The 17,891-nt window shown below is 43.6% G+C and overlaps 1 protein-coding gene and 1 non-coding gene across 2 annotated transcripts in view; one reads left to right on the top strand and one right to left on the bottom strand.

The window, feature by feature from the left end:
• Cmya5 (cardiomyopathy associated 5) overlaps positions 1 to 17,891 on the top strand; it is a 106,700-nt gene that overhangs the window by 15,031 nt on the left and 73,778 nt on the right. The gene's annotated exons all lie outside the window — the stretch shown is intronic.
• Positions 16,878 to 16,949, bottom strand: LOC123454936. The gene has a single exon (XR_006633580.1). It is a non-coding gene; the product is annotated as a small nucleolar RNA SNORD24 (small nucleolar RNA).

Genomic DNA, 17,891 nt, shown 5'->3' with positions numbered 1-17,891 from the left:
TTATGTATCTTTCAAGGCGGGTCTCACTCTAGTCCAGGCTGACGTGGAACTTACTCTGGAGCCCCAGGGTGGCCTACAACTCACAGCAATCCTCCTACCTCTGCCACCTGAGTGCTGGAATTAAAGGAGTGTGCCTCCATGCCTAAAGCTGGTCTTAAAAGGCTCTTTGATAAACACACTGTTACTACTGGTCACTAGATGTCATAGTTTGTCCTGTTGCCATGTCCATCCCAGCAGCCAAATATTGTGGCAACTGCAATATCTGCTGTTATCAGAGAATGTCTCCTCAGGTCTGAATGGCATACAGGCTATCCCTGGGGAAGCATCTGGTACTGTCAACTGTCTCCCCAGGACTTCCAGAGTAGGGATTTCACTTAATTGTCAGAGATATCAGCAGCTGGACTATTAATAGGGACGTGTCTAGGGAACATGGGGGACACTAAGTGGACGTTCGTCACACTTGTTACCTGACCTTCAGATTGTCTGACACAATGTGGTAGCTTTTGCACTTTCTACAGATATAAAACATTTCATTTACAATAGAGCAAACTAGTTAACAGTTCCCTAAATTTTTATTTTAAAATGCAACAAACAGCAATAAGCAAATCCAGCCACATGTAGTAGTTTCCCATTAAATATCAGCGGGTTATATTATCGTTTGCTGCCACGTGGACTTCCGTTTCACAATAAGATCAACCAGAAGGGGGCGCTCAAAACACCCTGTCACAAATGGTGGTATTTGATATCTCTACTTTGGGGGTTCACAGCTCTTCTAAAATCCCTTCACTGTCTGTTTGCTATTATCAAAAGTGAATTCCTTCTAATCCCTCTGGTCTCCAGACCAGGCCCATCCTTCTCTGGAGAACTGTACTCCATCTCTCAGGGTGTGTGACTCCATGGCTTGTAGAAGACCCTGGCCAAGGGGAGAAAGGAGTCTAGTGCTGGGGTCTCTCTGTCCACTCATAGACACACAGGTTCCGTTTGCTTGGTCTTAGAAGAGGAGAACTTGAATGACGTTCTCAGCTTTTTGGAGATCTATTCAAGTTTATTTTGATCCCTTCAACAACATTGTATGATATGGCATTGGTTTTTGTCTTTGAAAATTATTAGTTAACTTTATTAGTAAAAAATTCTAAAAATATTCTATAAACTGTCCAATTTTTTTTTAAAGAACATTAGGTATAATTTTTGAACATAATTTTGTGTCTGAGATGGTGCCCAGAAAAACATAAAATATATTATGTTCATGTTAAATAACAATGACCTGTCAGGACAGGGTGCCTAGAGCACAGGAGGCTGGTAGGTAGGTATTCATACATAGCAGGGTCCTCATACTAGAGTGTGTTTCCTTTTAAGGTGGGTAGGTAAGTATTCACACACAGCAGTGAAGGATCATACTAGAGTGTGTTTCTTTTTTTTCTAAATTTTTAAATAAAATTAAAACCTTATTAAAATTTTACATAATCCCTTTCCACTATCTGCCTTTGTACCTTCTCCCTATCCTCTGCTATGGAACCCCTACCTTCTCCCTACTATTCCGTCTTCCGTATTGATGGTTTGGGTGTGTGTTTGTCTCCCAGTCATCCATGACTACCTGCTGTTGGGCTGTGCAGGTAACGAGAGCCACTGGGAGACCATGAGGACAATGTCTGCTTTACATCTGGGGACAGGACTCCAAAGCACTACTCCTCCCTTCACCTTTGGCTCTCACATTCTGTCCACCACTTCTTCCACTGTAGTCCCTGAGCTGTTGAAGGGTATGACAGAGATGTCTCACATCAAGTGCTGAACATTCAACTGTCACTATTTCTCAGCACTTTGATGAGTTTTGAGTCTCCTTAGCAGACAGTACCATCTGAAAAGAGAGACTTCTTTAACCAAAACTATAAGCAGCACCAGTATGTGCACAAGCGTATCTGAAGGTCAGTTTGGTGGGCATGACATATCCATGTAGTAAATAACAGTAGTGACTACCCTTACCCCACTTGAGTGTGTAGCCTTCTCAGCCATAGGCTTTTTAAAAATTTTTATTTATTTATTTGAGAGAGACAGAGTCAGAAAGCGGGGGGGGGGGGGGCGGGGGGTGGGGAGAATGGGTGTGCCAGGGCCTCCAGCCACTGCAAACAAATTCCAGACATACGCACCATCTTGTGCATCTGGCTTAAGTGGGTCCTGGGGAATCGAACCTAGGTCCTTTGGTTTTGCAGGCAAGTGCCTTAACCGCTAAGCCATTTCTCCAGCCCACCTGTAGGCTTTTGACTAGGTTTTTAGAATTAGACATGAATTTCCTCCCATGGAGTGGGCCTCAACTCCAAGTAGAGAGCAGTTGGTTACCCCCATAACAGACGTGCCATTATTGCCCTAGCGGGAACAGCTTGCGGGAGCGGTCAGTTGTGTAGGTTGCAAGGCCCTCTCCTGAAGGGGCGCTGGTGAGTTTTCTCCTCCAGCATGCTGCAAAGCACTTTCCAGCACTGTGATCTCTAGTCAGGGAGGAGCTTCCAGCTCAGCTCCAGCTTGATTTCCCTTCCGGCCCTACAATAAAGCAAGTGTGTTTCTAAAACCTTAAAGCAGTCTTCCGGACACAGCCTACATACAAGACATGCTCTTGCTCAGAAGTTTCAAGCAAATCCTATTGTCTAAGGGTCTGAACGTTACTTGACCCTATCTTATCACGCAGGCAAGGCTCCATGCTTGGTAAATGCAAGCAACCAGGTATGATCTTGTACTGGTTTTACGACTCCTTTCTTTTCCTTCTCTGGAAGGAATATAGAGATTAGAATTGAGAAAAGTAATAAAATTTCTTTGCTGAAAGCCCAGGCTTCTCCTTTTTTTTTTTTCTTGATTTATCTCTTAATCTCCCTAGGAAATATTTTCTTCCAAGAAAAACAAGGAAATATTAAGAACTCTAAGATAACTCTGTAAAATCTAGGACTTTGGATGTCATTTCCAGATGGCCATGTGGGATGAGTGGGGGAGAAAAAGGAGGAGGGAGAAAAAGAAAGAGGAGACTCACAGAGATTCGAGCCACTCTGTCACAGAGATGCTCCCCTGCTTGCTCTTGGATTTCTTGTTGCCCCTCCTGTGAGGCCTTGGCCTTTGGGGTGTATGGAAAACATCTCTGTTCTCATGAATGAATGATGGATGAAGGAGTGATGTGAAGAAGAATATTGAAATGCATCAAACCTGCTTAGTTGCCTTTCCCAGACGCGATCACTATTAAGGTGTCGTCTGCCTGACTTACAGCCTTGTTAGCAAGTTACAAGTGGGGGCTGGTGGGGGGCGTGATGGCTCAGCAGTTAAAGGCACTTGCTTACAGTGCCTGCAAATCTAGGCTAGATTCCCTAGTGCTCAAGAAAAGCTGGATACATAATGTGGGGCATGTGTCTGGAATACGTTTGCTGCAGCAGAGAGGCCCTGGCATGCCCATAGACTCACCTAAATAAACAAAAATCTTTTTTAAAAAGAATGTGGGCTTATGGTCCTTCACAATGTGGACTATGCAATGTCACTTCAACATTGGAGAGGAAAGGGAAGAGAACAAACATGCAGTCCATTCCTTTTTTGCCACGTACAGACAGCTCACCACTTCCGGTGGGCTTATGTCCTGATGAACGCGCAGTGAGCATCACAGTCCAAGTGCCTCTGACACACCTACTAAGTGTGGCTTGGCAGTGCAGTGCGCTGCACAAGTGCATCTGACACACCTACTAAGTGTGGCTTGGCAGTGCAGTGCGCTGCACAAGTGCATCTGACACACCTACTAAGTGTGGCTTGGCAGTGTAGTGTGCTGCACAAGTGCATCTGACACACCTACTAAGTGTGGATTGGCAGTGCAGTGCGCTGCGGTGTTCATCGCTTTCCCTCCTGATACACAGCCCGGCCGCTGGGGGTGTGGCTTGCTGTCACTGCCTAGCATCACGAGTGTCAGACACAGAAAAGATCAAAATTCAAAATGGGAAGTATGCTTTCTATAGAATACATACCACTTTCATGTCATCATAAACATGAACAATTATTAAGCCAAACTATTGTCAGCCTGGGTTTTGCACATATCTTTTAGCAGGGTCTCACTCTAGCCCAGGCCCTCCTGGCACTCACGCTGTGGTTCCAGGCTGGCCTTAAACTCAGAGATCCTGCCACCTCTGCCTCCCAAGAGTGCTGGGATGAAAGGCGTGTGTCCCGTGTCCAGTGCGCATATTGTTTGAAGGTAGCTGCCTGATGAAGTAGGTGGTAGTCTTCCTGTTTAACTGAGGATCTTCAAGCTGAGGAGAGGAGGGAGGGAGGAATTTGCCTGATTCACAGTGTGTTACTGCACATCCTGCTTAAGAGGCACCCACAGTAGGTAATGTAAAGACATCAGAACTTGACTGCTCCCAGTTCTGGAGACTGGGAAGTCCAAGACCAAGGTGTTTATGATGCAGTGCTGGGTGAGAGGCGGCGCCTTTCTGCTGTGTGCGTATGTGGTGGGAGGAACAAAGCCACCCTTCCGTCTCTTTTAAGGTTGCTGACCCCATGGATGAGGCCCACCCTCATGCCCGGGTCCCTCATTCTCTCCATGCTGTCGCATTAGTGATCAGTTTTCAACATCTGAAGTTCGGAGACTTCAGACCATAGCATACACTGTGAGTAGTGAAACCTGGGCCTCTTGGTGAAAACGCAATTTCTACCACTCCTCCATGCTGTCTTCAATCCCTTGGACATTGTGTATATATTAAAATACGGAGACAGGGTTTCCCTCTCAAGAAACTTACTGGCAAATAGAAGACACATTGAAAAAAAAAAAAAAAAAGAAGACACATGGCAAATACTAACTATAATAATGCAAAATAGCAGTAAACACTGTGGTAGAATTATCAACAAAGTACTTGTCAGCACAGGATTCCAGGAAATTTCTGGTACTGAAGTTCATCCTACAAGTCAATGACTTCACAAAGAGCCAGTTCACTCACACACTGATTTTCTCAAAATAGCTATCAAGACAGGGTTTGTATGTGCCCAGTGTTGATAAGAGTATGGGTCAGAATGTAAGGCTGTCACAACTCTTCTGGTAGAAATACTGGTGCCAACTACCTGGAGGAAAAATCTGAAGATAAATATGTATATATATGGCTTGGAAAAATTACACATTGTAACTCACATATATTTAAATTATATATATATTTAAATAAATATACATTAAAAAAATCTAGTATCAGGTTTTGTGTGATATAAAGAAAATACCCACAATTATCTGAAAGTTGAGAAAATAGTATTAGCAGTTGTTGTCTGTGTTATTATGCTGGTTTAAAACATTTTACTGAATAAAGTGTAGATTTTTTTTTTACAATTGGAATTTTGTACTTTTTCTTGTGTGGGTGTTTAATTAGAGAATACTGTGGGAAATCCATCTTAATTTTTAGAATGGCTTCAGAGATATCTAAGTATCTTAATGTCTTATAAAAATCATTCGGGTGATGCAAAAATTTATAGTAATTCCATTTATCCCAACAGGGTCTTTCAGAAAAACAAGTTAAACTATCGGATCTGGTTTTCTGACTTCCAATTTTGAGATCTGGTTTTACATGTTACCAGCAAGTTACTTCTTAGTGTGCCAACAGGGATTTCATTGAATCTCTGTTTCTTTTTCTCTGTGGAATTTTGGAGACTTCCTCTGATGAATTTGACTTTTCAGCCTATTGTGTTTTCAGTGAGGCATCTTCTGCTCTGTGCCTTTCCCTCTTTCTCCTGCTGGTGTGCCTGAGCCTAATGGCGTGGTCATCTGATGGGTCTTGTGACTAATCCTCATTTGTCAGCTCTGTGTATCTTCTTTGAACATCTGAGGAACCCAGCAGCCACCACCAGATCAGGGCTGAATTGAATTTAGTATTGTCAATAGAAAAAGATTAAGAACATAAAATACCTAGACATTGCTGGAAAGTTGATGAGGAGTGTAATTGTGTTCATATAAAAAACTCTGTTTGAGCCGGGTATGGTGGTGCAAGCCGTTAATCCCAGCAGATTGAGGCAGAGGTAGGAGGATCACCATGAGTTCGAGGCCACCCTGAGATTGCATAGTGAATTCCAGGTCAGCCTGAGCTAGAGAGAGACCCTACCTTGGAAAACCAAACCAAACCAAACCAAAACAAAACAAAACAAAAAAAACTGTTAGATACATATTCACAATATACCCTGATCACAATCCCCACTACCCTCCTTTTCCCCTCCCCCTTATCCCCTTCCACTGAACCCTTCCTTCTGTGGTGGTTTGATTCAGATGTCCCCCATAAACTTAGGTGTTCTGAATACTATGTTTCCCAGCTGAAGGCAATTGAAAATTAAAGCCTCTTGGAGGTGGTGTATTGTTGGGGGTGGGTTTATGGGTGTTATAGCCAGTTTCCCCATGCCAGTGTTTGGCACACTCTCCTATTGCTGTTGTCCACCTGATGTTGGTGAGGGGGTGATGTCCACCCTCTGCTCATGCCATCATTTTCCCTGCCATCATGGAGCTTCCCCTTGAGTCTGTAAGCCAAAATAAATCCTTTTTCCCCACAAGCTGTTCTTTGTTGGGTGATTTCTGACAGCAATGCAAACCCAACTGCAACAGTAATGTTGGTACTGAGAGTGGCATTGCTGCTAGACTGTGGCTTTGGCCTTTTGGAGCTGATTTTCAAGAGGAATGTGGAAGGATTTGAAACCTTGGCCTAAGAGATTCCTCACAGGGCTGTAAGCACAGCTTGATGGACTATTCTGGTCAGAGTTGAAAGACCTGAATTCACCAAGAACTATGGACTGTGAAGTTTGGCTTATGAGGATGAGAAAGCTTTACCTGAGTTGGGCTAGAAGCAGTTTCTGTGAGAGGCTTGCTGTTATGCCTGTGTCCTGAGAATTTGTGCAGGGTTGCATTGTGTAAAAATGGACTGGTGTGAGCAGAGGGATATGGCACAGTAAGAAATCTTTGGGCCTAAACTTTTTCCTGTTCAGCTGTATTTGTGTGAGAGATTATACCCATTGAGATGGGGCCAGCTGACCTGCATTGGGACAACAGAAAGAATGAAATCTTTTAAAGGGGCTTGAATGCTGAAGGAGTGCCCTGTTCTTCAAAGTCTGCTTTATTTTCCTCTGGATTAACAAATTGGCACCCCACCTGGTATTATGGAGTTTAAGAAATGCAGGAATGAGAGGGTCATTGAATTTGCAAAATGGCCTTGTGTTTTGGAAATGGTCATGGGCAGTGTGAAGCAGGTTTGCTGGATGCCTGCATGGAGACCCAGTGGAGCCATGAGGATAAACCGTGGGTTGCAGTAGAGACCCAGTGTAGATGCCGGGGCCACAAGATGTCTGCTAAGGAAGGTTGCCGGCCCCAGATGAAGTTTTCCGGGACTGTGAGTAGCCTATCTGGAGGGGTGGAATTGGAACTCCAGAGACTTGTCATTGGTTAGAATTATTGGACTTGGAGATTTATTACTGACTACAGTTGTTGGACTTGGAGCCACAGAGTTTGATGTTTGCTCTGGTTGTTTCAAATCTTGTATTGGTTGAATATTTCTTTGCTATGCTCAGTGCTATTTTTGGCAGTATGAATGTTTATTCTGTGCCATTATGGGTTTTGGGGGGATTTTCTTTTATGGTATTATGGCTCAGTTAAAAGATCTTGGACTATGGCAATGTTTTTGAACATCATTAGGACTGATAAAAACTATGGGGACTTTTAAATATGGATGAATGCATTGCATTTTACATCATGGGTGGTTATTAGTTTATGGGGGCCAGGAGCACAATGTGGTGGTTTGATTCAGGTGTCCCTCATAAACTTAGGTGTTCGGAATGCTAGGTTCCCCAGCTGATGACAATTGGAAATTAAAGCCACCTGGAGGAGTGTATTGTTGGGGGTGGGCTTATAGCCAGTTTCTCCTTGCCAGTGCCTGTCACACTCTCCTATTGCTGTTGTCCACCTGATGTTGGTAAGGAGGTGATGTCCACCGTCTGCTCATGTCATCATTTTCCCTGCCATCATGGAGCTTCCCCTTGAGTCTGTAAGCCAAAATAAATCTTTTTTTCCCACAAGCTGCTCTTGGTTGAGTGATTTCTGCCAGCAATTCGATCCTGACTGCAACACTTCCCAACTGGACATTCTTCTATTTTGATGTTATTGTTATTATTATTATTATTGCCTTCATATTATGCAGGTCTTGTGTAGGTAATGTCAGCCGCTCTGAGGTCATGAATACATGGGCCACTTTGTGTTTGGAAGACAGTATTTCAAAGTACTCCTTCCTATCCTTTGGCTCTTACATTCTTTCTGTCACCTTTCTGCACTGGTCCCTGAGCCTTTGAGGGTGTGAGAGACATATCCCTTAGTGCCAAACACTCCACTGTCACTTCTCAGAACTTTGATGAGTTTTGAGACTACCCAGTAGTCACTGCCAACTGAAAAAAGAAGCTTCTGTAACCAAAGGCGAGAGTAGCATTAATACATGGACATCAGCTTAAATATTTAAAGGGAAATTTATTGGGCATAATATATCCAGGTAGCCTAACAACAACAGTAGTACCTTTCTCCCAGAGGTCATGACCTCCCCAGCCATAGGTTCTTGATTAGGTTTTCAGTACCAGGCATGCATTTCCTCCCACAGAGTGGGCGTCAAATCCAATCAGACAGTAGTTGTTTTCCCCCATAATAGGCATGCCATAATTGCATCATTTGGCCTGGCTGGCCCGTCATAAAGCTTGCAGGGTCCACTGCTGGGTAAGACCATCGATATCTTTTCTCCCCCAATAGGCTGCATAGGTCTTTCCAGCACCAAGACAGCTAATCCTTAGAGAAGGCTTCCAGCTCAGCTCTAGTTTTTTTCTCAGTGACCTTCAGGCCAAGCATATGGAGTCTTCAGCAAGAGGTTCTTACCCTCTCATTCTGGTGGGCTGCCAAGAACTTTGGCAATAGATTGTATTGTTTGAGAGGCATCAGTGGTCTCTCTGGGAAAAACTCTCTGGAAGGTATCCCATCCCTGCCACTGAAATTTTCTTGTAACAACATATGGTTTATGCAGCATTTTCCACCCCCACATGGTACTTCTGCCCAAACTCTCTGGAAATTGTGTTCTCGAGAGAAGAATCTTTCAGGTTCCAATTCTCTTCACTGCAGAGGACAATTAGCTACTTAAAAAAAAAAAAGGCAAAACCAGATGAGGTTTTTCACACATACTTTTCAGATCATTACTTTGAGGATAAAGAAAAAAAATGGGAGTTGGGAATAAACATTTTGTGTAATGCACAAAGAAAAAAATTAATACTGCATTTATAGAAAACTGATGGTGTTAATGAGTTATCATCTACAGTTAATCTAGCAGAAAATATCTGAGAAGTTGTCAGTAACAATGACATCATGATTAATTTTCCTGGGTGGATTATCAACAGTTTAGTTTTGGGACTAGATGAAAATTCAGGAAAGGAGCACTTGGAAATTAAAGAGAAGATATGTAGTTGTGATCAGCCAGAATTTTCAGTGTGAGCACTTTCCATCTACAATGCAGTGCTTGGAAGGTTCTCAAAGGAGCTTCTTCCCATGTCTAGATGGTGCCCACCTATGCCTCCAATAGAATCTCTCCGAGGTTCATCAGACAGGCCCAGGAGAGCCCACCCACTGCTCCCACATTTCCCTTCTCCATGACAGCAGCATCCCCTTCTTAACCAACACTCCAGTGCTGACAGTCTCAAGTTACAAAGTACTCACTGAATTGATCTCAACTGGATTTCAAGTCATGAAAAAAGCAAATATGGAGCTGTTTGTAGGAAAGAATGCCTTCTACCCCAGATTTGACACTTCAGAGGATCCTGAAGGATGTTAAATCATCTAATATTAAAAAAAAAATCCATTATGGAAGAGGGGTTCAAAAGAATGTAAGAGCCAAAGGAAGGGTAGGACTGCTTACAATGTAATCTTCTAGACATAAACAGGCCTGGGTATCCATGACCTCACGGTGCCTGGTGATACCAATACAGGACCCTCATAATAGGAGGAAAAGATGATGACATCAAAATAAAAGAGATTCTGATTGAGAGGAGGAGGGGATATGATGGAGAGTGGATTTGTGTAGGGGAAAGTATGGGAAGGGAAGGAATTATCATGGTTAATTGTCTACAATTATAGAAGATGTCAATAAAAAAGCTTAAAAAATAATAAAAAAAAAAGAATTAAGAACAAATGAATAGAGCTGGGCATGGTGGCACACATCTTTGATCCCAGCACTTGGGAGGCAGAGGTAGTTGGATCATTGTGAGTTCAAGGCCAGCCTGGGACTACAGAGTGAGTTCCAGATCAGCTTGGGCTAGAGTGAGACCCTACCTCAAGAGAGAGAGAGAAAGAATGAGTAAAGAATCATGACCGTGTTACCCTCTGCTGAGCAATCTGCACACATGCGTGTAGCTTGCCTGTTCTTCCCTATAATAAGTAAATGCCACTCAGTTTAGTAGGTGCTAGAACACTGGCTCTACCCGCCGTAGCCATGTGCAAAGGGAAACGAGATGGCTGGTCCCCATCTTGCTGACCCTGGGTGCGAATGAATGAATGGCACAGGACCCTGAATGTATAAGAGCTGGATTCAAATACTTGTAAAAATCAGGACAGACTTTTTATGAATATTTAACCTGTTTTCATAAACTCTAACAATAGCTTCCTGGGGAAACAAGAATGAGGAGTGTATAGGAAAGGCAATAGATCTATGCTACAGACACAAAGTCTGGGTTTTTAAAAATAAATATTGTTTCTAAAGTATGAAATATATGGAAGATTACTAAGATCAGTAAGGGAGCTGTTTTCTTCCCTCTCCTCCTTGGTTTTTCATTAATCTTTCTCTTCACTCTTAATTTTGACAGTCTTTGGATAATACACCTAATAAGGTAATATACCCTGGATAATTTTTTTGTTGTTGTTTGACAGTGCCAATGATCAAACCCAGGCCACTTTGTGCATGCTACACAGGTGCTTTACCCGCCCCCCCGCCTGTGACTTTGTTTTCTTTTTGCTGTAGCCCAGGCTGACCTGGAATTCACTCTGTAGTCTCAGGGTGGCCTTGAACTCACAGCAATCCTTTTATCTCTGCTTCCCAAGTGCTGGGGTTAAAGGTGTGCACCACCATGTCCTGCTCTGCCCTTGTTTTTTTTTAAAGACAGATAGAAGGAGAGAGAGAGAATGGGCGCGCCAGGGCTTCCAGCCACTGCAAACAAACTCCAGACGCGTGCACCCCCTTGTGCATCTGGCTAACGTGGGACCTGGGGAACTGAGCCTCGAACCGAGGTCCATAGGCTTCACAGGCGAGCGCTTAACCGCTAAGCCATCTCTCCAGCCCTCTGCCCTTGATTTTTGAGACAGAATTTCACTATATGACTCTGGGCTAAAAAATTTGGATTTCCCCCATTACTCCACAGGGACTGACTGAGGCCTTCATGACCCCACAGTGAATACCATAACACCACTGAGAAGAGTCCCTAGGGTAACATGAGCCAGGGAGAGGGGATATAAGAGTATATCCTGTTATTTATAAAATAAAATTTTAAAAAGCTTGGATTCCTTCTGCTACTGCCTCCTGAATACTGGTGTTACAGGTTTGTTTTACAATATCTGGCAGTGGAAGAGATTTTGATTGTTCGTAGATTAAATCTAGTAGATTCAAATGTTTGCTTGCAGTATATGAAACTGAGTCATTACACACACCCATGACCAGTAAGAATTTATAAATGAATACAATGCTAAAATAGACATTACTCTTTTTATTTTTTTATACCTATTTATGGGAGGGGGAGAGAATGGGCACGTGAGGGCCTCTAGCCACTGCAAGCAAGCTCCAGATGCATGCACCACCATGGGCATCTGGCTTACCTGAGAGTGCTAGGGGATCGAACCTGGGACCTTACTTGGCAAGTGCATTGCTGCTAAGCCTTTTCCCCAGGTCCCTACATTACTCTTTCTCACTCTGGACAGACAAGTGATTTATGCAATTTCAGAGTTCTGTTTGGGTCACCACCACTATGGGGTAGACATACCCTGCTTGAACTAAATGGAGAATTTAGCTGGGTCTGATGGTGCATCTGCAATTCAAGAGCTCAGGAGACTGAGGAAGAAGGATTATGAGTTACAGGTCAGCTTGGGCAACACAGTGAAAACCACTTCAAAGAAACAAAACATGAATGCTCGCTCGCTCTCTCTCACACACACACACAGAGCGAGAGTGAGAGCAAGAGTGAGAGAGAGCGAGAGAGACAGGGAGAGAGAGAGCGAGACAGAGAGAGAGAGAGAGAGGACCATTTATGTATATGGCTCCCATGCAGCGTTCTGCTTGAGGAGGAGGAGAGTTACTATTTTGAAATGTCCTATTGTCAAATGGGTTACTTCTTTATCTGTTCCTAAGTTTTGAACCAATTAACCTTTTAATTCATGCTTTTAGGAGTTATAGTTATGGTCTTTTTAAAAAACAGTTGAGCAGCTGGAGAGAAGTCTTTCTCTGATAATTGGTCAGAGATGGGTAGTGGTAATTAAAGGATATGCTGTCCATGTTAGAGTACATGTGTGTGTGTGTATTGGGGTTTAAATCCAGGGACTTGTGTATGCTAAGCACACATTGCACTCCTGACCTGAGCTAAACTACAGCTCTATAGGTTACTTAAAAAAATATTTATTTACTTGTGAAGGAGGAGAGAAAGGGAGAGAGTAAAAAAAATGAGAATGGGTGTGCCAGGGCCTCTCACCGCTGCAGACTCCAGACATACGAGCCACTTTGTGTCTCTGACTTTATGTGGCTACTGGGGAATTGAACCCAGGACAGAAGGCTTTGCAAGCAAGAGCCTTTAAGTGTGAGCCATCTTTCCAGTCCTAGATTACTTTTTATGTTTTGTTTTGTTTTTTTGAGGTACAGTCTCACTCTGGCCCAGGCTGACTTGGAATTCACTATGTAGTCTCAGGGTGGCCTTGAACTCATGATCCTCCTACCTCTGCCTCCTGAGTACTGAGATTAAAGGCATGTACCACCACACCCAGGTCATTACTTTCTTTTAATTAAAATGTATATTTTTTTATGTATTTGAAGGAGAGAGAGATAGAGGCAGTTAGAGAGAATGGGCATGCCAGGACCTCTAGCCACTACAAATGAATTCCAGATGCATGTATCACCTCATGCATCTGTTTTACGTGGGTACTGGAGAATCGAACCTGGATCTTTAAGCTTTGCAGGCTAGTACCTTAACCACTAAGCAATCTCTCTCTAGCCCGTAGGTTACTTAAAAAAATTTTTTTTTGTTCATTTTTATTTATTTATTTGAGAGCAACAGACAGGGAGAGAAAGAGGCAGATAGAGATAGATAGATAGATAGATAGATAGATAGATAGATAGATAGAGGGAGAGAGAGAGAGAGAGAGAGACAGAGAGACAGAGAGAATGGGCGTGTCAAGGTCTCCAGCCACTGCCAATGAACTCCATATGCATGCTTCCCCTTGTGCATCTGGCTAACATGGGTCCTGGGGAATCAAGCCTCGAACTGGGGTCCTTAGGCTTCACAGGCAAGCACTTAACTGCTAAGCTATCTCTCCAGCCCCCTAGGTTACTTTTTAGTTCAACAAAATTTTTTATTTGCTTGTATAACTAAAATTAAAAAATGTGTATATATGCATGTGTGTGTAAAGCAAAATAAAATGTTTTCTACGTCAAGGTCAGGCATATGCCTTATGAATCAAGTTACTTTCAGCTGCTAATGCCAAATATATGCGCAGCTCGTCATTGACTATGAGGCGGAACAAAAGCCTTGGGAAAGTCAGGGTGATAGGTGGTCTTCACTCTGCTTGCAGGCTGGAGTGGCATTTGCAAGTGTCTACATAATGCTGACATTGATGCCCCTGAGTCACAACTTTCCAGATAATTATAGACTTTTGGCGAAGGTGCCCAAAGCACCCATCGTTCCACCTGTTCCTCCTTTTGCACATGTTTTCCCTTTTACCTGAGTTGCTTTCAATTACCTGCAACCTGGTCCTCCTATAAAATTCATTTTCTAGTACTTTTCTGTTTTTTTTTTCATGAGGAAAGCCAAACAGACTTTTTTCTTTTTCATGTGAGAGAGTGAGAGCAAGAGAGAGAGAGGGAGAGAACTGGCATGTCAAGGCCTCCAGCCACTGTAATCAAACTCCAGACGTGCACGTCGTCTTGTGAGCATCTGTGACTCTTGCATGCTTGTGTCACCTTGTGCGTCTGGCTTACATGGGATCTGAAGAAGAGTCGAATATGAGTCCTTAGACTTCACAGGCAAGTGCCTTAACCACTAAGCCATCTCTCCAGCCCTAGTATTTTTCTATTTTTATTAGTGTTGTGTGTGTGTTTATAGGTGTACACATGTCCCAGAGCACATGTGGAGGTCAGAGCTTGGGGTATTTCTCCTCCCCTTCCATACGCTTTTGAGATGTGGTACGTCTTGCTGCCACAACTGCTGCTCAGAGGGTTCTGGAGACCCCTGGCCCCACCCCCTGCACTGGGTTATAGCTGCTTTGTGTCTGGCTCTACGTGGCGTTGAGGACTGAACTCAGGTCAGCAACCTGTAACCATCTCCTCAGCCCCTGGAACACTCGTTTTTATTTGTGAACATTGCGTCAACTTTTATACTCTGTGGTGATATTTCCGCACCACACTTCTCATAGTCACACGGTCTACCACACTTGCTCCCAAAGATGGAAAAATTGCCTTCTCTGTACCATATCTGGCGCCGTTTGCACATTCTGTTGATGTAGGTATCATCATATGTTTGTAGACATATTTCCATATTAGCCTCCAAGTTCGTAAAAGGGGAAAACTGTTTTGTTCCTTTTCTAAGTCCCATGACTTTGCACTTTAAGGGTACTTGTTAAAACTTAATTTTCAACTTTTTGGGTTTTTTTTTTGAAGTAGAGTCTCACTGTAGCTCAGGCTGACTTGGCACTCACTCTGCAGTTACAGGCTGGTTTCAAACTTGCAGCAATTCGCCTACTTCTGTCTCCTGAGCACCTTGCCTGGCCCTACTTACTAAAACTTAAAAATAAAACTTCTATTATTTATTTTGTCAGGGTCAGTTTTTATTTTTATTTTTGAATTTTTAAAAGAAACTCCCTAGGTACTAACTTACTTTTTTGTTTTTATTTTTGTTTTTTGAGGCCGGTTGTCACTCTAGTGCAGGCTGACCTGGAATTCACTATATAGTCTCAGGTAGGATTCTCCTACCTCTGCCTTCCGAGTGATGGGATTAAGGGCATGTGCCACCACACCTGGCAGATTACTTTATATAACAAAATGTTTTCATTTACTTTTGCCATTAAAAATTATGTGTCTGCCGGGCGTGGTGGCGCACGCCTTTAATCCCAGCACTCGGGAGGCAGAGGTAGGAGGATTGCCATGAGTTCAAGGCCACCCTGAGATGGCAGAGTTAATTCCAGATCAGCCTGGACCAGAGTGAGACCCTACCTCAAAAAAACAAAAAACAACAACAACAAAAAAATTATGTGTGTAGGCTGGAGAGATGGTTAGCAGTTTAAGAGGCTTCTCTGCAAAGCCAAAGGACCCAGGTTTGATCCCCCAGAACCCACACAAGCCAGATGCACAAGGTGGTGCATGTGTCTGGAGCTCCTTTTGTAGCACGTGAAGGTCCTGGTGTGCCCACTCATACTCTTTTATTCATACCCTCTTAGATTTTGATTAACCCTCCTTTCCTTTATTCAATCTCTTCCTCTGATCTCTCTTAGGCCTTTCCACCCCAGTAAAAACCCTTTTTCTATGTCAGGGAATGCAGATGTTTAATGTTGGGGTGAGGTGTTTAATGGCGATTGAGGTGCATTAGTTAGGGATTATGTTAGCCGAGGCACCACTAGCTGTTTTGATAATGAACCCACCACATTTCAGTGAGTTAGTATAATAAAAGTTTCTCTTTAGCTCATTTAAGAGTACAAGTTATTTCTGGCTGGGCGACTCTTCTGCGAGCGATGACTCTGGGACGGAAGCACCTTGCCTTGCTTGGCTGTGCCATCTTGAGCATGCGGTGTTTACGACTGCCATGCACCAAGCTGTGCACAGGAGAAAGAACTAGGCTTCCACCAGGGAAACCGTAGTGGTCCTGCCTGAAATAGCATACATCACTAGCGCTTACTTTTCCTTGACTACAACTTGCTCATTTGGCTATCACCTGGGGACATCTGACTCAGGGGAGGCTAGGACATGTAAAACTATTTGTGAGCTCAGAGTAATGACTACAGTGACAAGCTATTTTCTGTGGTAGCAGGCAAAGAGCATCCCAGATTGTACCAAACAGAAAACAAGAGGTAGTGGAGAAATTCACAGAGGTCACGGAGGAAATGATAAATGGAGAGCCTGATTGGAACCAGGAGAGTTTTGGGTTGAGTCTAGTGTAAGAAGGAGTGACCACCTGCTCTATGTGCCATGGGTGTTCAGCCTTTGAGTCATTCTGTTTAACAAATTCCTGCTTGAAGTGGGACATAAGGAGCAGTGGGTCCCTGTGATCTTAGCCTGAGTCTGTATATCCCTAAGGTATGAGAAGATGGCAGGGCCAGTGGCCCAATGGCTTATCACATGCTAAGTAACATGCCTGCCCTCTTACAGGCCCAGGGGAATTGGTTTCCACCTACTTCTCTGATCTCATGTCCTTGTCTTTCTCCTTCTTGCTGTGCTCCAGCCCATGCCTGCGCTCCCGCGCCCATCTCAACTCCTTGGTTGTCTGTGTTCAGTTCTTTGTGTCTTTAGCTGAGTGCTCTTCCCTTACCACTGTGTAACACAGCACTCCAACCCACAGCCTCCATTCCCATTTATCCCACTCGATTTCTTCCTCTTCCTTCTTCCTCCTCCATCTTCTTCCCCTTCTTCTGCTGCTGCTGCTTGTGGTGCATCAGTGATCTTGGGGTTTAAGATGTCATCGTTGTCTTTCTGAGCAAATATTCTTTTGCGTCATTTGCACACAAGAGCCCAAGATCCTGCTAATTCCTTTCTTCCTGAACAAGTCAAGATGCCTGTACTGGGAGCCAGTGTTTGAAGGCCAAATACCCAAAGACCACTGTCCCATGGACCTCTACAGACATTGCCAGGGACCTGAATACCAACACCATCCCTACCTTGGGGGAGAAGGAGGGTTAACAGCTGAGATTAACTTTTAAGAAAGTGGAATTCCAATCCTTAGGCTTAATGATGCCCTCATAAAAACTCCTCAAAATGTGTGACATGACCCCCACTAAGTTCCCATTTTCCTCTGGAGAAACATTGGAAAGCTTACATCTATTTCTTACTCACCAATGCCAAAACTCTTGGGCCTTTTCCCAAACAGGATTTACGACCGTGTTGGCTTCCTGCTTCTTTACGGCAGCAGGTACCAGCTGCCGGTCTTCTTCCCTTGCCATATCTTGCTTGCTGGAGGAGAGCTTGATTTTCTTTGTTGCACTTGTCTTTTTAAATTTGACTAGAATCTGAGCAACGTGAGAGTTGGGACTTTGTTTGCTGCTGTGTCCCAATGTCCTAGAACTGAGTCTGGAATGTGGTAGGTATTAAAATTTGTTGAATTAACTATATAGTGAATTTAGGGGTGGAAGGTGATATGGGCAAGGTTCCTTTAAAATTGATCTATGCTGATCACGAAGGTGACCATCAGAGTCACGGAGTTTTAAAAGCTTGTGCCCGTAAAGGTGTGTCTAAGTATGACTCATAGGGAGACAATTACCTGATCAGGGAATTGATCAACTCTGCCGGGTGGACTTCTCTTAGATTGGTCCATATATCAAGTATCAGCAAATACAAACATCTTGATTACTTATCGTACCTGTTCTTGCTGTCCAGGGATATCCTTTAGGTCCTACCAGCTGCTGTACATGTGGTCGCTACTTAGCAAGTAGAATCACTACACAATAC

Source organism: Jaculus jaculus, chromosome 14 (assembly GCF_020740685.1).
Source record: "Jaculus jaculus isolate mJacJac1 chromosome 14, mJacJac1.mat.Y.cur, whole genome shotgun sequence".
In the NCBI taxonomy this organism is placed as follows: domain Eukaryota; kingdom Metazoa; phylum Chordata; class Mammalia; order Rodentia; family Dipodidae; genus Jaculus; species Jaculus jaculus.
The sequence above is the reverse complement of the archived record's forward strand: the minus strand, read 5'-3'. Positions and strand labels throughout refer to the sequence as shown.